This window comes from Lontra canadensis, unplaced genomic scaffold (assembly GCF_010015895.1).
Source record: "Lontra canadensis isolate GAN:19392208 unplaced genomic scaffold, GSC_riverotter_1.0 scaffold115, whole genome shotgun sequence".
In the NCBI taxonomy this organism is placed as follows: Eukaryota; Metazoa; Chordata; class Mammalia; order Carnivora; family Mustelidae; genus Lontra; species Lontra canadensis.
This window is the reverse complement of record NW_022631109.1, coordinates 4,756,792-4,779,559: the sequence shown is the minus strand read 5'-3', so window position 1 is coordinate 4,779,559 and position 22,768 is coordinate 4,756,792. Positions and strand designations below refer to the sequence as shown.

The following is a 22,768-nucleotide window of genomic DNA, read 5'->3' as shown; positions in this document are numbered from 1 at the left end:
ACTGCTTGGGCCCTGGGTTCTTCCAGGAGGACCCAGCCGAGCCCAGGAGAGGGGCCCTGCTTGTTCCGAAAGGCACACTTGTCCCCTATCAGTGACACAGGCCAGGCCTCTTACCATCAACGTTCACTCATTCAGCAAAGCTTCCCCAAAGAATGACCGTGCCCCACACAGCAGGTGCTTAGAGGGGAAGGAGCCGGAAGACAGTAAACTCAGCAAATCCCTGACCTCAAGAAATCCAGTCTAAATGGAGAGAGAGAGAGAGAGAGAGAGAGAGAGAAAGAGAGATGGAGATGAATCCAATAAAATGTGATGGGGGGGCAAGAGCAGCTATCCTGGGACCCCGAGGTGGAGGGGGCCTCCACCAGCTGTGTCTGAGCAAGTCACACCCTTTGGGGGCATTCCTGTCCTTCCTCAGAACCTTCCTTTGAAAGCAGATGTGATGTTGCTGTAGATGCCAAAGGCAAGATGCGAAAAGATACCAATGTTGTTAACACGATGATGCAAAAGTGGGAAGCCAGGCAAGGAGAGGCCCGTCTTTCCAACATCATCATGGAGTCTTGTTTAGCGAGCCCACCTACGGATTGCTTAATTATCCACAGTAGAGGATTCTAGAAGAATCTAACTTCGACTCATGTCAAGTTACTTGTGAACTTGGAGTAGATATTTGCGGGGGTCTAGTAGAGAAACTAGCCCCGAAGTTTACGATTTTATTGTCCCAAAGGGCATTCAACAGTTTTCTATCCGACCCAGCCCCTACTGCTCCGACGCTTACATAACTGCTAACCGCCGTGTGTCTAATTCTCCTGAGACCCGGCTTCACCATCTCACCGGCTCCCCTGCTCATGAATTAAATCAATCTTTGAGCCACGTTCATTGCAGATTTGGGTGAGATATTAGAGGATTTCTAGCTTTTAGAAAATTATACTTTGTCGGCACATGCCCGATTACACACACACACACACACACACACACTGCACAGGGTAAAAACTATAAAGAAATAAAGCAAAACATTACCCATGGATCTCTTTTGGTAGCTGGCATAGGTATGTGAGTGCATTTCGTAATCAGAAAAAGAAGTGTTGAACGCCATTTTTTTTAAATGGAGATACACACACACACTCATCAGAGATTATCCAATCAATAGCTCATGTAAATTGCTTGCCTCGCCCGTCTGTGGGGCATGGCTCTAAGCACTTCATGAGAGATTATCTCACTAAGGCCTCCCCACTACCCTAGGAAAAAGGGATTATTAGTACCCCATTCTACAGATAAGGAGATGGCAACCCAGGAAGTTATTAGCCTCAGCTCCCAGGTGTGGGCCGTCAGAGCTGGATCTACACCCCTGGCAGCCTGGCCCCAGGGCTGCTCCTGTTTAACCACCCTGCCAGACTTCTGCCTCCCAAGTGGAAAAGGAAGAAATAAACACATCTGCTGGGCGGCCAGGGTTGGGCCTGGAGAAGACCGTGTTCCCACCCATTCCCGGAGCTCACAGTGCGCTGGGAAGCCAGGCGCAGGCCTCGCCAGCCTTGAATTGAATTCACATGTGTCTCCCAGGCTGGGAACCGGTCTTCTCCAGGCTTGGGCCTCCCATTATCCTGGGAGGGGGCGCCACGGGCCCTGGGCAAATGAAAGCCAACCTCTCTCTACTTGCTCTGACAGCATCGCTTCTAGCAAAACCAGTTTCTGCCCTTGAAGAGCCAGCTGCTAATGAACAGGTCCCTCTGCTCCAATCTTTGCCCACGCAGGTCCTACAGAACAGCTTCATTACCTAGATCAGAGAGCGAAGGGCAGCCAGGCTTCAGCAAAGAGGGGTGTCGAAAAGGACCTCCAGGAGCCCGAGAGACCACAGACTGTGCCTCAAAGTCCCCGCATGACCCTGGGCAAATCACCAAGCCTTCTCCCTGGGCCATGTCTTCTCGCCTTCCAAACAGGCAGAGGGGGGTCAATCGTGCCCCGATACCGTGGATGTTTGGCCAGCATCCATCTTACTCTCCCTGCCACGGTGTTTTACATTCGGGAGATGTGAAGCCCACACCAGGAACCCCTGCCTATTGATTCTCACTAAAGCTTTCCACGTGGCAGGTCACCATGGGCTAAGTCTGTGCGGAAATTAGGTTTGGAGGGAGGAAGACCATGTGATCTCTGAAGACTGAACTAGGTGTTGGGGGGGTGCTGCAAAAGGGGGGATGTAGGGGGTGAGTGGGGAGAGATGCTTCATTTAAACAGGACCCTTGAGAGCCCCTACAGATCACAGCATCTGTGGATTCATGCGGGTCACTCTTTCTTTATTTGAGCCAAACACATTTCCCTAGGTTTCCAAACACCTGCCAACTCAGGCAGGATTATTTGAGTAAACACTTTGTTTCAAAGGCTTCCAAATAAAAAGCCCCATTTTCCTTGATTTAGCAATAAATACCCATCCAGCCTTTATGTATGGCTTGTGAAGAAGGACGGGACAGAATAATTCAGAAATGTCAGCTGCTTAGTCAGTGTCAATATTGAAAGATGAGTCTCTAGGTGATTAATTAAGACGGATGGACAAAAGAAACACAGGTGAGCTCTCTTATAAAGACAGAAAATGATCCCACTAATGAAAATAATGTAGCAGATGCTCCGGCTTCTGATTCCTGCATTCGTTACTGCCCCTTTTGGGGTCCCAGTGTCATTATCTACCACCTAATGGCCTGTGATTGTCAAATGGGGTTTCCCAGTGCCTCAGAAGCTATCAAAGTGGAGGGAGGAGATGGGGAGGGCTGAGCAGCACCCCCCCCCCCGCCACTCCGATAGGGGAGCTCCATTTTGAAATGATTTCTCAGAGGCTCCATGTCGAACTTTCTTTGAGTTCTGTGGCTACAAGGAAGTTGAATGCCGCCAAACTAACTCATCCCAGGTCCTTCTCACTTTAGTATCTGTAATGCACAAGATGGTATCTTGGTCAGGAAACCTCAAGGCATTCCAGAAGGCTCATGGCAAACCATGAGCAACATCGCTTGGGGATGGAATGCCTCCAATTCCAGAATGGGGGACTCTCCATGTCAGGTAACAAGCCCCCATTCCAAGCCAAAGGGTCTGCCAAGAGAGATCCTAAATGATCCCAGGTGCTCTACCCCTCCGTCCTCACAGCAACCTCAAGCAATAAGAGTTGACCTTCTCTCCCTTGTTCAGACAGAGAGCCTGGGCATTGGAGAAGTTGGATAACCTTTCTGAGGCCACAAGCTCCTGAGGCAGGATTTAACCATAGCTCACTGACTCTTAATCACTGTTGAAAGTATCCTGCTCCAGAAAGCCACAGAATACCATGCTGACCGCGGACTTGGAGTCCCACTGGTCCCTTGCTTCCATTTTCAAATGGGCGACTGAGGCCCAGAGAGGGTAAGGGACTTGCCCAAGGTACAAAGAGTGAGTTTGTAGCAGAGCAGGACTAAAACTCAGACTCTGTCCTGAAATCTCATCTTCCCATCCCACCTTGCCATCAGGAGGCCACTCAGGACAGCATGGTGTGGTGATCAAAGCTTAGTTCAAGCGCAGACCAGCTGTCCCGTTGAAGACCCAGCTCTACCACCTACACACCCTGTGACACTTGCCTCATCGTACCCCAGTTTCACTACCCCTACAATGGGAATGACATTCGCGCTTGACCTGTAGGTCTGCTGCAAGGACTTCTGGGACAGTGTGTGCCATGTGATGTGTCCTCAATGAATTCTAGCTCTCTTTATCCATGGAGGCTGGGGCAAAGTGACAGGGGGCCACAGAATGAAATGGATCCTTCTGGTGAGTTGAGCTCAGGAAACGTAGGGTCTCTACCCTGATTCCACCACCCCGCCCCCATCAGCAGTGCCAAACTGACCATTACCCCTCCCCCCCCCATTTCCCCAGTCACCTCTGCCAGGGACATCTGGAAGAAGTAAAAGGAATGACTCCAAGTGAGATGCCACGACACTATGTCTCCCTTAAGTCAAGAGGGAATCATCCTCTTGAACTTTCTATTTTCTCCTGACCTTGTGTTGATTCCCAGCTCAAAATAAAATGACTGTGTCTTCAGTACCAGGAAAAGGCTACAGAGTAATTTCAGGTCAGCACACAGGCTGTCAAATAAGACTGAATCCACTCAATGGCTCAGTGGGGGGAATTTAAGATGCAGAAGGGGCCTTAACTCAGAGCATCTGAGATAACGCAGAAGAAAATGATCCAAGCATAAACTGGTAGCTTTCTTGCCTCTGCCGGGAAGCAGGAAATTAAAGAAGGCCCAGAGATGTTGAGTGACTTGGCCCATGTCACACAGCCATGGAACGGGCTGGTAAAAGAGTCAGAGCTAGAATCGGTCTCCTGCCCTCAGGCACTGCTGGTGCGAGGGAGGGGCACGGAGGTCCCACGTGAAGGAGGTCAGGGAGTCTGGGTGAGAAGGAGTGGACGCAGTTGAGGAAGCGTCGGAGGCAGAGAGAAAAACAGCCGGGTCATCTGAAGTCCCACCTGGCCTTTACCTGGGTGTGAAAAGCTGAGTGTGAACGAGTGTGAGGGTGGATGAGTGAGCAAGAAGGATGGGGGAGGGGCGAGCACGAGGAAATCAGAAGGCCAGAGAGAGAGAACAAGAGGGAAAACATTTGGGCCATTTTCAAATTCCCATAGTTGAATAAATCAAAACAGATTGCTCTGAGACAAAGAGGCCATTTCAAACCACATCCTTTACCCCAGAGTCAACCCCCAATGGCCCACTGGGTGCTTTCTCGTGGCCTGGAATGACAGCCCCAATAAGACGGACAACCACAGCCAGGACTGCGGAGCTCCAGGGATGAGCCAGGTATGGTCAACCCCCCACTTTCCAGGTAGGGCTCCTGAAGCCAGGTCCGCACACCTCCCTGTCCCCGGGATCTCTGGGAGGCGGCAGAGACCCCCCTGGGAGATGCTCTGGGAAACGCCCCGCCCCCGCCGGAGGCCGGGCTGCCCTGGCTGCTGCCAGGGGACAAAAAAGGAAGGAGCAGGGACTGACAACAGCACGTCCCGGACGCCAGCTGCCCCACGAGACGAAATATGTGCTCGCCTGTCCCGGAGTGCCCGGCGCCAGACCCGCCGCATTTACTGTGGTCCTCAGCGCCCCTGCGCACCTGGCCCTACCGGGCCAGAGAAAGGCACCTGCCCTTCCAAGTGAGGGGGACACCGGCGCCCAGGGTGGGCCGGGGAGGAGGGCACTGCCAGAGCCCCAGAGAACAGGATTCCCATCTCCCACCCCACCATTAGCAAAGGGAATGCTGTGGCCCCACCTCGAATCTACACATCTCCCCTCCTCACAGCATAAAGGGGGCAGCACCAGGCCTTGGGGGCGGGGGTGGGGGGGGGGGGTTCGGGTGGTGAGGTCTGGGGGCTGGGAGAAGATGCAGCTCTGCAGGCCTCCAGAGCCACCAGACCCATGGTGCACTGGCGAACCATGATCTTGTCCTAACTCCAAAACAGTCCTTGGATGTCGGTATTACTCTTCCCACTTTACCAATGTAGGTAAACTGAGGCTCAGAGAGACTAAATAACAACAAATGTCACCAAGATGAGAAATTTAGACACAGAATCGCACCACGACATGACCAGGACACTTTCAGCTCTTTCTAACTCACCCATCCGTCACAAAGCTCTTCTCTCTGATGGAGGTTGGGAGCCCCAGAGGGCAGCATTTTCTCATGGGTTCCGACTAGAAATCCCAACAAAGACCCTGCTCGCCTCAGGCCACTCTTGCTACGTGGGGGCCGGGCTCTCACAGCGTCCCATTTATCAAGGAAAGCAGGGATCTGGAGTTGTAAGCTACATGTCTCAGTATTTCAACGGGTTAGAATCCGCTTTATGTCTTCTGTTGAGTTAATAGGATTTTAAAAATTGAAATAGAACATTTACACGACAAAGTGCAGAGATCTGAAGTGAATGACTATTCACAAACTGAACGTACCTATGAAAGTACCAACCAGAATAAGGGCACAAAGAGACCAGCCCCCAGAACCCCTCATGCCGCTTCCAAGCACTCCCCAACTTCCACCCAAAGGTTATCATTATTGTGACTTCTAACACCACTGCATCCTTTGGCTGACCTTGAACTTCATATAAATAGAACTGCACTGTGTAGACTCTTCCACATCTGGTGTCTTTTTTTCCATACTGGGGTTCTGAGACTCTTCCAAGTCGTGGCCAACCGCAAGAGCTTATTCTCTGCTGCGTAGTATCCCACCCCGGGACTACAGCCATTCCACTTTCCGTAGACATTTGCATCATTTCCGGGTATCACCTGTCTTGGACAGTGAAGTTAGGAACATTCTTATACATGCCCTTTGGGGAAAGGCATGCATACATGGGCCTTCCTGTTGCATATATACGTAAGGGTGGAATGGTTGGGTCAGAAGGACAGTGTATGCTCACCGTTGGTTACATTTCCCAATATGTCAATGTTGGGTGAATTTCATGCAGCTTAGATGTGGCTTACAGGCCATTGTTTTGCACCTTTGGTCTGTGTGCTTTGTTCCTCTTAGCCACTGACCAGACCATCTTCCTTGAGAGCACGCTGGCATGTCACAAATTAATGTAATAGTGGGGGGGAAATTCTACTTCTCCCCTATACTGATGAGTGAAATGAGCCTGTCCTTCAGTGAGTTCTCTTCCATCGGGATGAAATTACACTAAAGTCACGAGCAGCCTCTTCATGTACATGAAATCTAGCTCAATGGTGAACCATTGCCTTAGGTCATACAGCAATCAACCCCGTGACAGCAAAGCACCTAGGTTCCCCAATTCCTAAAGGCTCTATCCAGCACCCCAGGGCTCCCCAAATCTCCCCTGCGTGCTAGCTTCCACCCTCCTCCCATCACAAGCATCCAGACCAACCCTTCTACTGGACTCGAGCAGGTCCTACCAATCAACCAGAACTGACATTCGGGATGAAAATCATTTGTCATCCAGGGACCATAACACGCCACTCCTGCTATTCAGTATTGGCCCAGGAAACCCTTGCTACTCTAAGTGTCTCAGCCTTCTTACACTTAGGATGGTTATAGAAAAACAGGACCAAACCCAAGCCTGGCCTCATTCTTTGGTTTATTTGAATCTGATCCCCCCAACACCCACACTGCTCAGGTAGCTGTGAAAATAATTTGTCTCTGCACTGAGGTGTTTTTGCTTGGTTGGTTTTGGGTTATGCCCCCTGGGTTTTATAGGTGGCAAACAAGCCCAGAGTGGGCCAGCGCCTTGCCCAAGGTCACACAGCGAGGCTGCACCAACGCTAGAATTTGCACCACCTCCCCATTTCTAATCGGAGGTTCTACTGCAGTGGGCCTTTCATAACCAATGAGGAACCATCAGAAAAAGCAGACACATGATGGTAACTTCTTTCAGCTCAAACCAATCACATCTGTTTCCCTTCTTCCCCGCTAAGCAGTAAACAGTGGGGACAGCGCCCAGGCGGGCTGTGGGCAGGGACCTCAGCACACAGACAAGGGCCCCAGCCAAGAGCAGGCTGGGCGAGTTCTCTTGCTGGTCCCTGGGCTGTAAGAAAGAGACTTGCCCCAATGCAGCAGAGAGCGATGATCTGAGAGCAGAGAACTGCCCTTTTCCGAAGCGGTAATGTACCCAAGCCCAGGGCGGGGCGGCCACGTGGCGTGTTTCCAGCCGCCCAGGAGGCCCCCAGCTGTCTGACTGCTCTCCGTCTTTATGAACATTTGCACAGAAATTCACAGGGCCTCTCGCTGCCCATGAAAACCGAGCAACCTCATGTTCCCCCCTCCACCAGGCCACAGGGCTCCTTCTTGCTCCTCGCCCTTCCCTCAGGCTACAACTCAAAAAAAAAAAAAAAAAAAAACGGGGAGTGGGGGGTGGGGGGAGGCTCAAAAATACCAAAAGTTCCTCAACATCCGCAAATCCGCCTTCTGAGGCCATTTTCAGGAACGTGTGTCTGAAACTGCGTCCAGCAGTACTTCCTCCCTCGGGAACTGCTTTGTCTTCACCTCCAGTCTTTCTCTTTTATGGAGCTTTGGGCCTTCCAGGGGCGGGAGGGGGCAGAGGAAGGCCCCCTGCACCCCCGGCCACCATCTACGTCCACCACCCCAGGCAGGCCTCCAGAAATGGCTGAAGGGCGGGGACGCTTGCCAGGTCGGCACACACCTCTCTTAAAGGTCTAGTTCACGGCTCCCCAAACTCCTGAGGTCTGGCTGCTGGCGGTGGGCCTGCACCGCGTGTCCACTCCCTTCCTTCAGCTGCCCACCCGCCTCACTGCTGGGAGTCAGGTTCCATGGAAGAGGAAAGGAAGAAACCAGAAAGTGGCAGGGCCAGAAGCCACCCAGGAGGGCTGCCCCCCAGGCTCCCAGCTCTGACCACTGCTCCATGAGGCTCTCTTCCCATACCCACCAAACCGGCTGGGACAGGCCTTGGCCCGATCCTGTTTCTTCTCATCCCAAAGGCATAGTCAGTCGTTCAGCCCTTGGTGAGGCCATAAGGCACGGGTCCTACAGAACACACAAAAGCACACACACGTAGGCACACGTGTGTTACGTGTGTGCATGCATATGCACACGTATAAGGGGTCCTGAATTCTCTGGGTCAGGCGAGGGGAGGGGAAGAGCCCTTCTTCTGTTCACAGCTTCCTGTTAACCGACAAGAGGGACAAGACAGACGTAAGCTAAGAAGATGGCGTGCCCCTCTGCACAGGAGGGCTCTAAGAGCAATGTCTTCTAAGGATGGTCCATGGACCAAGGTCTAGGTCAGTGCCTGGGAATTAGGCAGCCTCAGGAGGGTCAGGGCCTTGGAGAGGGTTGGCAGGAAAGGAGGTGAGCTGGCCCTGGGAGAGGCTGTCTCCTCCTCCCCTCTCTGGTGGTGGGGCGACGACACCTGAGTCACCTACACGAGGGGCAGGGGGTCCTCCATGTGTGACCAAGAGTTAGGAGAAACCAAGTATCCCCAGAAAGAGGGACAGAGGGTCCTGAGCGTGGGGAGGAGCTTGGGAGGACCCATCCCAGGCCAGAGAAGTCCTCGTGGTGGCTACAGATCGGGGCATTAAAGACCTAGATGAGACCGAGTTGCGTTGCGCAGTCCTGCCTGGGTGGCTGGCTACCCTCAGCCTCCAATCTTCAGGAAAAGTCTAGTGGACACACAAGAAAAGAAAGAAGGAAGGAATGCACGCCTACCCCAAGACGCACTGGGAGCCCTTTCACATTCCACAGACCTCAGAGCAACACTCCCCTTGGGATGGGAAGGGCCAGCCTTGTGGGATGGTTCAGACAAACCCTCCCATTCCTCGTATCCCCCTCCACCGACTGAGCCATCTCTGGAATTCCATAACCTCATCATCTTGGGCTTCCCTTCCACGAAATGGGGATTAAAAATCTCCCCCCAGTGGGATGGGCTGGGCATGGAATGGGATCACGTCTATGGGTCTGGTGTGTACCGGGAAAAATTCTGCTGTGCTCCCAGAGGGAAAAGGGCAGGGAAGAGGGCCCAGGTGGCAGGTCGCCCCACACCCAGCTCCAGATGAGACACCTGATTGGGCCTGTGTCCTGGCCTTTTTTCAGATGAGAACACAAGAAGCTCAGTTAGGATAAAAAACTGGCCAACCATCATGCAGCGGCTAAGAGCCAGAATTTGAACTCAGCTAATTTGAACTCAGCTCCAGGGGACCCAGAAGCCAGAATTCCCACTCACTCACTCACAGACAGCCCCGTTCAAAGGCAACCCGGACGCCACGGCTGCCCTTGGAACTCTTCCTTCCGAAAGAGTGGTTAATTTTAATCCCGTACATTTCGACCCAGCAGACGTGCGTGAACTCAGGCACACACTTTAAATATGTTATTAGCATTGTTATTGTTTTGCCAAAAATATTCTATCGGTGCTGTCTTTCTCTCTCTGCACACCCATGCACCTCTCAGACAGGTTTGAGAGGAACTTTGTGAGCCGTGCGGCTACTTAGAAACAAAAATTGCCCATTATTTAAATTCAATTACATAGCAACCGCTTTTTAAAAAGAATATTTTTATTTGAGCTCATTGTGTAGCCAAGCATCAGACACTTTCTTTTTTCAAACTACTCTGAGAAGGAAAAATTATCAAATGAAAGGAAGGAAATGTTATGCATATCATCCCAGCTACTGAAAATAATGCTGATGGATTTTCCTCTTGCGCTCTTAATTTATTTAAACAACACCCCACTTCCATCAACAACCACGCCTTGGCTTCCTGAGTGCTTTTCTCCAGGGGATTCGAGGCTTTTTGGTCATATTCCCCGCTGGAGACTCAGAGGAGACTGTCGAGTCGGAGGAAGAAGACCCAGAAAAAAGCACCACTCACCCCCCATCCCCAGTGTGTGGCTAAGATGTCAGAAGTCCACAGTGGGACAGAGAGCTGGTTGGAGCCAAAGTAGGACTAGACCCCAGGCTCTGATTCTGTACTCTCAGTCCAGTGCTCTCGCTGTCTCTTCAGCTGGGGGACAGAGGAGATAATGATGTTTCACTGGGGAGGGGCAGTTTGGACTTCAGTCCAGCGTTCCTGGTGCCCCCACCCTGCACCCCACTTCCATGGCAATACCACATTCCAAGATCTCCTGAGATGCATCAGGCTCCGAACTCAGCCCCCAGGGTCCCCATCTGGTCTCTGGGCCACGAGGGGGGAAGCGCCCTGGGCAGCTCCCACCTGTTGCCCCAGCTCCAGCCCTTCTGCTGGGGGACCTCCAGCTCATCCAGCCTCTCCAAGAGCAAGCAAGCAGGCAATGGCTTCAGAGGTCGCTCTGTTTGCCTTGGCTCCTCAGCCCCTTTGCCCAGCAAGAAGCTGCTGGAAAAGAAAATAAAACAACAACAAAAAGCCCTTTGATCTGCCACGGATGGCCTCATCCAACCCTCAGGGAAGGTGGAAATCACCCTATGTCATGACCTGCTGGCCTCCAGCACACAGGGCCTATCCGAAGGGCCCAGGGCTCTCCCACAGACCCCAGCCTGGGCTCCCAGACCCCTTGAGATGAAAGCATCATGGTGACATCTGTGGGGACGGAGTGGGGGAGGGACAGGAAGAGGCCAGAGAGGGCCAAGCAATTCTTCGGGAGAGAAGATGGCCATCAATCCAGCTGGCCACAACGCCACAGGTGGTCCCCAGGAGTGTCCACAGGAGGGGCATTAGGAAGGCGGGGTGAGAGGACTGTCACTGGGAGGGTCCCCGTTTGCCCCCAGCAGTGGGCTTCCCAGCACATCTCTTATTGACTCTCCTCCCCTCCCTGGCTGCTCACCTCTCCACGGCCAACTCCATACATAAACAATTTGCAATCAAATCTTTGCTCGGGGTCTGCGTGGGGAGCCACCCAGCTAAGACAAGGCAGAAGGACAAGCACTAAGACAGCCAGCGGACAGAGCGGCAGGGATGGAGCGCTCCTGGGGACAGGCCACGGAGGGTGCTGTGCACGCGTACACACACACACGCCCGCACGCACGCACCCATTTACTCTGCAAACAATTCCAGAGAAGCAAGAGGCTAGTGACCTGATGGTCTCTGGGTGAGGAGCCTAGGTTAGGACTGAGAGTTCATTTCCATGGAATATACCCTTGTTCGAGCTGTTAATCTCTTACTACATTGACTCTGATGACTCTCCCATCTTTCACCCAGTAAAATGTGACTATCTTCAAAGAGCTTGTGAGAGCTCCTGGAAAATCGGATCAATGAACTTTGGAGAGGGAGCGAACCCCGGAATCGGTAATCCCCTCCCTTCCTGAGACCCTCTCCCTTCCTTCCCACCCCTTCATGGCCTTGCCTCTCTCTTAGCCTGGGAACAGGAGGTCAGGTCCCCATTCCTGCATAGGTTTGGTAGCAGCCATGGAACGGAGGGTTTAAGGGCTGCAAGGCACAAAGGGCCAAGTGAGAGATCTCTGAGACCCCTGGAACCTGATATCCTCCCTGCTCTGGTTGAGACACAGGCTGGCTCCAGGAGGCAAAACCCCCAGTATCCCCCCCCCCTCCCAGAGGAGCACAGCCACGAAACAGACCATCTAATGCTTGACAGTGTGCTCGAGGCTGGGACCTCTTGGCTATGCATTTCTACACCTCTGCTCACCGGCTGTGTGACCTTGGGCTAGTGACCTAACCTCTCTGTGCCCCAGTTTCCTCGGCCATAAAACGGGGGCAATCATAATACTGAATTAGAAGGTGTCATGGGCTAAACTGCGTTCCCCCAAAATTCATGTTGAAGCCCTAACCCCCCTGCACCCCAAAACATGATTGTATTTGGAGACAGGGTCTTTCAAATGGTAATGAAGTGAACTGTAAGACTAGTGGGGTGGGTCTTAATCCAATTTGACTAGAGCCCTTATTAGAGGAGATCTGGACACCCAGGAAGCAGCGGGGAGGCCCGCGCACAGAAGAAAGGCCACGTGAGGACACAGGAAGGCAGCCCTCGGTGGGCCAAGGAGAGAGACCTCAGAACTAACCAAACCAACTGACACCTTGGTCATGAGCTTCTAGCCTCCCAGACTGAGAAAATAAATTTAACATGAATCAATTGAATTAATCCTCACAACAGCTCAATAAATGAGGTGTTATTTTTAGTCCCATTTTATGGGTGTGAAGATAAGGCACAGAGGGGCTGAGTAATTTGCCCAAGGCTGTGGAGTTAGGAAGGGGCAGAGCTGGGAGTGAAAACCTTGATTCTATTGGATGAGCTCAGACCCGTGAGCACCTGGCACACTCCAAGAGATCAATGCCTGTTAGCTGTGCTCATTCCCCAAAACAACCCAGAAAAGACCAGCCTGCTGGGGAGAAAATGAAGAGAGGCACCAGCTACCCAGGCCCATGCCCCAGGCCTGAGATGCAGCGTTGAGCAACGGCTGGGGGTTGCGGGGAGGGAATCCCTGCCCTGGGGACCTGCATTAGAGTGAGGGAGGCAGACATTAAAGAATGACAGGGACAAAGTCAACAAGGGTGCGATCTGCGCCACCAGGAAGAGAATTTGGCCCACGCAGGAGTCCAGGAAGGCTTTCTGGAGGAGGTGATGCAGGGGCTGAGTTCCAAAGGATGAGGAGGACTCTTGTAGCTAAAGAGGGAGGAAAAAGTATTGCAGGGAGGTGGCAGTGCCATGCGGAGGGGCCGTGCTGCTAGTTGGGGGGACAGAAGGAAGCAAGGTGGCAGGTGGGCTGGAGGAGAGAGGCCGGCTTGGGATGGGAGGGGGCAGGGGCTGTGGGAAAGCCTTTGAACACAATTGAGAATCCACAGAAGGGTCGCAAGCAAGACAGCCAGCACGATCACGTTGCACGACAGATGTTTTTCCTAACAAAGTGTGGAAGTCGAGCTTCCGTAAATTGAGTTTTATTTTTAAGGCAGGAGGGAGCAATGGGAATCTGAGAGCTAATCTGTCTGGAAATTGAATGGGGGTCCCCCGGCCCAGCTGGCTTTTTCACAAATCTGGGCTGCCTCAAGTGAGGTGCACCTGTTAGGTACAGATCCTGGAGGAGGGGCACCTGGTCGGCTCAGTCGGTAGAACGTTTGACTCCTGATCTTGGGGTCGAGGTTGTAAGTTCAAGACCCGTGTTGGAGGAAGAGTTTACTTAAAAAAAAAAAAAAAAAAAACTGGTCCGGGGTGGGGGGATGCTGGGGCAGTGTCTCTGCTTGCCATGGGAACACTGGATACTGTAAATGTGGCTCTTCCCACCAGGCCTCCAAATGGCCTGCCTTCCGGGGTGACCACAACCATCCAGGCTCCCCTTCCCCAGCATCTCCCCAGCTCCCTTTCTCCAAGCTTCAACCTGTGCTTGAATCCACGAGCAGACCTGTGCTGCCCTTGCTCCCAGACGTAAGTGCCTTTCCCGACTTTTCCATAGCACCCAAGGATCCCTACTTGTTTGTTCCATGGTATCTCGGTGCCCCACATACGAGGGGCTTATGGCTAGAGGCCTCAGTGCATAGCAAGAAGGATGTGATCGCGGAGATGCTAGAATGAGGAGTCTACCCATTCACTCATTCATTCAGCACCTACCTACTGAGCATCAATTCAACCCCAGGTGCCGAGCTACACCCCGTGGGGTTTCCCCACCTTTATTCTGTTGATGGAAGCAGACAATAAAATACCTAGACTAATTCTGGTGTTCACTGAATCCTTGAAGGGTCCCACTCAATCCTCAGAGACGTATTTGTGCATTGTAATCCTATCTTCGTAAAACTCTGGGAAGTGAAATGGTAGCCCAGAAAAGTTCAGTAATTTGTCAAAGGCCAAACAAAGGCCATGATCAGGATTTGAACCCAGGCCCTTCTGTTCGGAAGCTGGACTCCCAACCTTTGATCACGTGTTGCCTTCTCATGCCTTCATCTCAACCCTCAACAGCATCAGCTGAACCCCTAAACCCTCTGGGGCTCCCCTGGGGTGGGCTCTGGAGCCCAGAGCTGTCTGCTCAGGCCCCCTAGGCCCCCTCCTCAAGCAGAGAGACCCAGATGTTGGCCCTGGGGAGAAAAGCCCAACTTGCAAAAGTCACAGTGACTTCTGGAACGAAACAGAGTCCGGGATAAAGAATAAAGCAGGGACAATTTGTCTCAACGGGCTATGCTTAACGTAGGAGAACATGGAAAAGACAGACGACTCCAGAAAGCTGGGCTGGAAGAACATCACTGGCGCCTTCCATTCAGTCATTTCAAATTGTTATTTCTAGAAAACATGCTACTTGTAACTGGTCACAATTCACATACGTCCCTGCTCCTTGAGTCCAGACGGGACACCCTGCCTGTCCCGACAGAAGCATCTGGCAGGTGCTTAGCTGCGGACCCAGTGTGCTTGAATGCAAACATTTACCTCCTCTCTGCTCCTCGCTGCACTAGGAGGTAGCTGCAGATCCCCTCCCTGCTGCTCAGAAAACTGAAATTTACCGAGACCGATTTACCGATCACTTGCCAGTGGTGTTTAGCTGCAGGAATTTAGGCCCATTCTTTGACTTTCTGGGTGTAAAAGGGGCAATCCTAGTACCCACTTATTATGGGTTGGATGGTGGACCCCCAAAAGATATCTGGAAGTCCTAACCCCCGGGACCTGCAAATGTGTCCCTATTCGGAAATGGGGTCTTTCCAGATGTAATCAGTTAGGATGAGGCCCTAAGGCCCTAATCCAGTAGAACTGGTGTCCCCATAAGGAGAGCAAAGACGGACTCAGGGGAAGACAGCATGGATGACGGGGAACAGGCACCGGGTCCTGTCCATTAGCCAAGGGACACCAAGGATTGCCGACAGTCACCAGAACTAAGGAGGAACAAAGAGGAACCATCTCCTAGAGACCTGCGAATACAACTCGGGGCTTTTAGCCTCCTGAACTGGGAGCGGAGAACTGTCTGTGGCTTCCAGCTCCCACCATGGTCGCTTGTCACGGCAGCCCTAGGAAACCAGCCACCTCTTAGGGCCCTCGAGCTACTCCAAGGCCCCACTCCAAGTGTTTCATGTGGCAGAGGCGGCCGAAATGAGGTCGTACTCCTCCGAAGCAGGAGTGAATGCGGTGTGTTTGAGGGACCCCGCGATGCCCACCCCCGGGCCTCCGTGGCCCGCATGCCCACCAGTGCTTCTCCGAGAAGCAGGAGGCAGCTCGCCTCCCTAGCATCTTGGCGGCAGCTCTGGCAGAAGGCCACTCTCCTCAGCCCCCAAGTGCAAGTGTCCACCATCCCCGGGGAGGGGGGGTGCCCTCAAAATCCGGTCTTGAGGAACCACTGTCTTCCTAACCAAAGACGCTTCCACGCCAGTGTCCAGCCCACTGGCTATTCCTTTGAGGGGGACACTTAATCCCCATTATTCTGGAAGGCGTTTATGGTTGGGCTGGGAAAGCACTTCCTTCCCCTATGGGCTCAAACCTACCGTAGAGGAGTGCCCGGGCCTGCTCTGCTGGCAGAGACCTGGAAATGTGAGGCACCAGGTGGTGGAGGCAGCGGCGGGGGGCGGGGGGGTGCCCCTCCCCCAGGAGACCAAAACACAGGTCCAGAGAGAGCGGCCCTGCCAGGGAGAGTGCTGTCATCTGGCCCAGCCAGGAAGGCAGCAAAGTGGGAGGGGGTGCCCAGCAGCACCCCAGGCCCCGCCCCCGCATGGTATTTAGACTCCAAAAGATGGGGCCCACATCCAAAGGCCAGAGCTTCAAGTTCTTCTCCCATTGCCAATGAAAGGCATGTTAGTTCAACAGGCGAGCAGAGGCTGAGAGCATGGGCAGTTGCGGGGGAGGGCCATCACCTCCCACCCGGAAGTTACAGGCCAAGGTGCTGGGCCCGCTTCTAGCCTCTCCTGGGTGCTGATCCTTTACAAGGCATCCCTTCCTTCCTACTCAGGTGGCAGACAAGAGATACACAAATATGTTGATACCATACGCACCCGGGCCGGATTAGCCTTATGGCTTCCCGTATACTCCCCATTTTGCAGAAAAGAAAACTGAGTCCCAGGAGAATGAACGAACACTAATTGATGGGTCAGGATCCCAACCTGGGTCTAACCGTCTTCCTGCCAGCAGAAAATCTGGGCTGGAGGGTCCCTCTCGTTCTCTGCGCAATCCCACAAAGGAGCAAAAGGGCCAAGGCGGTGGGGCTGCACAGATGGGACAGGAACCACAGGTAACTCTGTAGGTCATGGCCAGTGGGGGGGTGGGGGTCCAAAGCTTAAGAACTCCAAAGTAACTCCCAAAGCAGTGTGGGGGGGCACTGAATGCCCTCGGCTTTGACTGTGAATACCTACAACTAGGATTCCCTCACCCACCCCCCACCCTTCTCCCTCAGCATCCAGATAGTACCACGCTGTTAGCATATGGGAGGAGCAGCTATGGGAGGTAGGGTTTGGAAGACCCCAGAAGTTCGCAGGACAGTAAATTTCAGTAAACCAAAGGAGGCCACGGGAGCGCTGGGCTGAATGAAGGTCAAGGCCCAGCTTAGTGTCCTTGCTGCGTACTCACTTGCAAGTCCCTTAGCTCCTCTGCGTGCCACCTTGCTCCAGGGTGTTATGGGCACTTTACCATCTTCCCTGTGATCACCTCCCTGTACACAGCCTGAAATCTACAAGGAATAACCCATACCACGGACTCTTAAGGAACAGAAGCGTCCATGTTTTACGGGCGGACAACATACCAGGTTTACTCGGGAAGCTTTAAATGCATCATCTCAATTCATCCTTAAAGTACTCTACTGGGAAGTATAACTGGAGAGTTAGCGCTCAGCAAATCTCCACGCACGTCCTGGCATTCCCAGCACCCCTTACAGCTGGCTGGGGACCACATGACGGTTCTGACCCACGCACTGGAGCTGGTATGATGGGGGTCACCTTCTGGCTGGGGCGGCTGGGCGTCTGAGGGCCTCCCCCACCTCTCTCTCTCTGCCCTTCGGCAGTAACTTCGGATGCCACATATTCCAGAAGGTGTCGCTACCAAGATGGTGGAGTCACCATCCTCCTGAGTCCCTGAGTATCTGTGTGGAGCAGAGACCCGCCCCAGACAAGCCACGCGGGAGGGAATTACACGCGCAACGTTAAATCGCGGAGAGCTGGAGCCCTCTGCGGCGGCGGCTGATTTAGCTGAACGGTGTTACTGCTATGACCGCTGCTCTGCTGCTTTTCCCAGGTAAGGAAACCAAGGCCATAAAGCCAGTCAGGGGCAGAAACAGGGTTCAAATTCACAACGGTGACTCCAACACCCATCCTCTTCCAGGAACACCCTGTTGTTGCTCAGTAAGGTCACTGACTTCCCGGAAGACTGATAAATGGACACAGGAGAAAAGAGGGAACCAGAGGAGACTCTGAGCCCGGAAGCCAAGCGGAAGCAGCGAGGAGGACCTGATGGGATCTCAAAGCTAGTGTTCCTGGGGCTTTGGGGCTCACAGGAGGTTCTGTCTGCGGCTGTACGCGAGGAGGAAATATCACACAGGGGTTTAGAGCCCTGGATGGGCCAACAGATCGGCCTAGGTTCAAATCCTGGTACCACCACTTCTCACTTGAGTTTTTCCGAGCCTTACTTTAACATCTGCCAAATGGGGACGAGATCTGAACCAGCCTCGCGGGTGCAGATGGGATGGAGTCTGGTCTAGCTGCTGGCCGATGGTCAGCATGCCCACAACGTGAGCCACCACGAAGATCACCCCCACCGTGGCTCCGAGCACCAACCTTGCCAGGGGCTGAGGCAAGGGGGCAGCAGGAGGAGGCTGCCCCAGCCAGGGCAGCCCATAAAGCCTAGAACATACCCCTGGTCTAGCCTCTGTGTCTGCAGCAGACCAAGGGGCAGAGGACAAAGGGGGTTAGCAGGGCCGGCCAACATAATGCAACAGAGCAGAGAAGCCAGATTATTTATTTTAAAGTCTCAAGCGTCTTCTAGCAAGACGGCCTTTTATTTGGGTGAATCTGGGAGTTGTTTATCAGCTTAAACTCATTATCTGCACATATGGTCTTCATACTATGGTTCAGGGTGGGAAACAAAGGATGAAGGGAGAGGATGGGCAAACACTAGCGTAGGAAATATCATCCCTCAAGTGCCAGAAACCAGGATATTTTAGGTGACGTCACACTGGGCTCCCTGCCACGGGGATGGGGCTATCAGGAGAATATTCACAAGGTTTTAACTCGGCGTCCCTCAGTGAGGGAGGGAAAAGGTGGGGGGAGTGATTCATTTTATTCGCTTGTGTCTTCCATTCTCAAAGCAGACTCTTCCCGGCCCTCACCCACATTCAAACCCAGGCAGCCTAACCACCACCCAACGCTGTCACTGAAGAAATAGCAAAACAGGCTCAGAGAGGGCCAGTGACTCCCTTGAGGTCACACAGCTCCACCTGCAAGAGAATCAGGGCTCAAACACAAGTCTCTTCTCTCAGAGTTTGGGAACCTTCCCGCCACCAAACCCTGTTGCCTCTCGGTCCAGACGCACATGCGCAGAACCAGTGAACACGCTTCTGCTCATCTCCGAGTTGTTTGATTTATTAATTAAAGCAGTGGTCTTGGGAGAAGACAACGGGACAAGGGTTGGACCTTAATTTAAGATAATCAGTGCGGACATGAAAGACCTACTTCGCCAGCTGCAAACACTGGGGCTCATCATCTCACTCTTTTCAAAAAGAGTTTCCTTACCGGCAGACACACCCATCCCCCACCCCCCACCCCCACCCACGCCCCCGCCGCGGGATCCAAGTGCTGATTCGGGTCCAAAGTGCCAGCCCGCGTAGCAGGAGGAGCCCAAGCTGGCAGCTTTGCTCCATTGCATCAGGTTGCAGAAATATTCGATCGACCGATCATCTGCTCCGGGGGGACCAAAGTGCTTGGTTCCAAGGCCCCCTCCCTTTGCCGCGTACCAGCTGAGCACGAACAAATGTTCCTGATTTTTCCAGCCCTTTGGAAAGAGGGGTCCCTCAAAGGGGCGCCCAGCCCCAATACGGGCTCTTCTTAGGGAAAGGGAGTGAGGGCTAGACAAGCATCCAGAGACAGGCACCCTTGTGAGCCTGCAGACAGACTTAGGGTTCCCAGCAGGCACCGGTTATTGACATTAACTTCTCCTTCCAAAACGGCAGTCTGATGTTGTGCAGGGCTGGGGCGGGATGGGGCAAGACAGTGGGAGAGGTTCCGCTGGACTCAAGGCAGAGCAAGAGCTGCTTACTGCCCTAAGAAGTTATACCTTCCTGCCTTTCAGCAGCAAGCCCACCAAGATCTCCCCGGCCAGGGCCTTCAGTTTACAGACTGGGGAAGCAGGTTCAAGGCTGAAAGTGACTGTTCCAGAGTCCCCCTGGGATGATCCAGTAAAGGTCCATTTCAAAGCAGCCCCCACCGAGCCCCCCCAAACCTTGCTGTTTCCTCCCTTCCGTGGCCCCTCCCACAAATCCCTGCCATAATTCTTTGCCTCCACACCCCTTTCCCACCCGTCTCACCCCCCCCCCCCCCCTGTGTTCCAGCCGTCCTCACGCCACTAAAACCTCATCCAGGAACTCAGTAGCTCTTTCCAGGCTGACGTGGAATTTTTTAAAGAAGGAGGGGCTACTCCCTAGATGACCCAAAGTATCCTAACTCCAATTCCAGACAAACTTCTGCTTCTAGAAAGTGCCCCGGTAGACTGCCATTTCAGCCTCAGGTTGGGATAAAGCTGTCCCAAGGGCCAGCGTTGTAATGGATTTAGGGACGGGAAGATAAGGAGACTGAATTTCCAAGACTTGAAATTTTGCTGAATCAGAGATCTTGGAGTTTATACCCGGTCCACACGTGATAAGCTACCCAAACGCAAACACCTGGGAGGTCTCAATTCCCTCTTCTCCTCAGGGCAGGTGCGGTGGGTGGTGCGTGGGGCACAGAAAGAAGGAGCTCATGGCCCTCAGGGGCCCCATGATCACACTTAGGTCCCAGGGTCCAGGCTGTGCCAGGAGGCTTTCTTCCATAGAGGAACAAGAACCAGGAGAAATAAAACACAACCCCAAACTCCTTTTGTTTTCAGGCCCCATGATGTCTTGAAGACATACCCAGAGACATCCATTGGGCCTCCCCACCCTTTCCCCTGTCTCCTCCTCCTACCCCTTCTGTTCAAAATAAAAATCATGCTGATCTTTTTGGCACCTCTGCCCTACAGCATTTCGGTAACATCCAGCAAAAACATGCGGTGGGCTCTATGGAAAGCCAGAACTTCAAATAACTCTCGGGGACCGCCCCCATTTCCATGACCTTTGCAGGGGACTCGGGGGATGCGGGTGGGGGAGGGGCTGTCCAGCCAGCACACACTGCTGGCCAAGAGACTCAAGAAAACTTCCCACGGCCACTATGAGGCCACCGCCCATTCTTTGCTCATTTGTCCTCTCTTGGGGTGCAGGGAGGAGGGGGGTAATTAAAGAGAGGAGGCAAGGGTCCCTTCAGTCCGCGTTCAATGTCGAGCAGGCCCACACAGGACAAAGCTTACTCTTTAGAGATGCCAATGGCAATCCTGCTTCCCCCAAGGGCTCTGCACAGATACACAGACTCCAAGCACACGGGTGGGGGGCTGAGGTCAGAAAAAGGGACACATCGCAGGTGTCTTACCAACAGCTGTGAAATGACCGGATGAAAGCGGACTGTAGACCCAGACCCAGGAGCAGAGCAACCCTTGTCCCAAGCTGAGAAATCCACCACTTCAGCCTGGACCGCTGAAATCTCCCAGGGCCCTTCATGACCCGGTCCGTGCCTGCCGGCTTACTTGTGCCCACCCAGGACAGATCTGAAGGCCCACAAGACCGTCACCCAGCCCATCCATCTGGCCACATGCAGGAAACAAAGGTACAACTTTTACAAGAAGGGCGCATTCAGCAGTTTGGGCTGTAGACCCCAAAGAAACCTCAACAAATTGATCCTCTCATCCCCTTTCTCTATACCAGTTCGCTGATAGTGTCAAGTTTCTCTTATTCTTTTTCTGGGGGTGAGTATTTTAATCAACCATACACCTTGCCTGCTCCCCTAGAAAAACCACCCCCTGACTACCAAGCTTTCCCACACACCGTGCACCCCAGCTCCACGCTCGGACTTCTCCTGCGCCGTCGCACGGGGGGCGGCCGGTTCCCCCCCGCGGGCCCCCGCGCCTGTTGGAGGGTCTGTGGTTCTAAGTCCTGGGTTTCCGTGCATTTGTCTCGCAGGAACCAGGACTCGCCTTCCTGTGGGTGAAAGGGCCGGGGAAGGGCTCCCCCTGGCGGGGGCCAGCTCACCTCAATCTAGCGGGGATCCAAAGCTGGCGCGAGCCCACGCGAGCCAAAGCCACCCTCCCAGAGGACTCCTATTATATATACCCCGTAAATCCAGACGTGCCAGAGAGGCTCGGACCCCACTGAGCACCCAGAGAGTCTCCGCTTCGCTTCCCCAAACCGCGCACACCCCGTACGGGATAAGGGGGACCCGGGAGGAAAGCGTGGCGCCCCTGCCCCTCCCGCCCCGCCCCGCTGCTGGGACCCCAAAGGCGGATCGCCTTAGGTACCCTGGCTGCGCCCAACAATCCTCCCGGCAGGGATCCTCGATCCTAATCCCTAGTCTCTATCTGACCTCCTACAGAGTGGCGTGGCCCGCACCCCCGCCCTCGGGGCACAGACCCCGCTGAGCCCCCAGCCTTGTTAACCACACCTGCTATCCCCTGCCATCCTCTCGATGACCCCCCCAATCACCCACCCAGAGCGCCCAGCGCCGACTGGGACCGCACCTGTCCCGGGGGGGGGGGGGGAAGCCTCTAGCCCGCGGATTCGGGGCAGGGATCTGGGGCGGAGATGGGGCAAGCACATCTCCCCTGCCCCCTCCCCAGGCTAGTTTAAGTAGAACTTGGTTTCTGGGCTTCCCCGGGACCGTTCTGGGATCCCTCCCCCATTCTATCCCCATCCCCGACCGTGCCCAACAGTCGCCGGGGGGAGCGCCCCTGGGGTCTCCAAGACCCAGGGGGTGCAGCAGCGGGGCGCACGCAGGGCGCGGAGGTGCGGAGCCCCCTACCTTCCAGCAGCAGCAGCCGGACCCCGCGCCAACTCCCGCCGACGGCCGCGGGGGAAACTTTCCCCAGGCGGAGAGGCGCGCTCGAAACTTGCTCGGCGCCGGCTGCCTTCCTGGCGGTGGCGGCGGCGGCGGCGTGTCCGGGGACCGGGTGGCGCGAGCCGGCGGCGGCGCTGGCTCGGGGCGCGGGGCGCGGGGCGCGGGGCGCGGGGCGCGGGGCTCGGGGCCGGGGCTCTGGCGGCCTCGCGCGGCTCCGCTGTGGATCGCTCGGCGCTGCGTCCGCCCCGCAGCCTGGAGCCCCCGAGACGCCGGCGGCAGCTGCAGCCGCGCGCCCGCCCGCCGGCCCCACCTCCCAGCCACCGCTCCGTCCCTCCCTCTCCCCCGCG

At 54.3% G+C, this 22,768-nt stretch overlaps 1 protein-coding gene across 3 annotated transcripts in view; it reads right to left on the bottom strand.

Moving 5' to 3' along the window:
- Positions 1–22,525, bottom strand: part of TSPAN18 (tetraspanin 18) — a 174,431-nt gene extending 151,906 nt beyond the window's left edge. For all 3 annotated transcript variants that reach the window (XM_032840686.1, XM_032840682.1, XM_032840684.1), the window contains exon 1: positions 22,386–22,525. The gene's annotated coding sequence lies outside the window, so the exon portion shown is untranslated. The remainder of the gene's footprint in view (positions 1–22,385) is intronic.
- Positions 22,526–22,768: the final 243 nt, after the last annotated feature.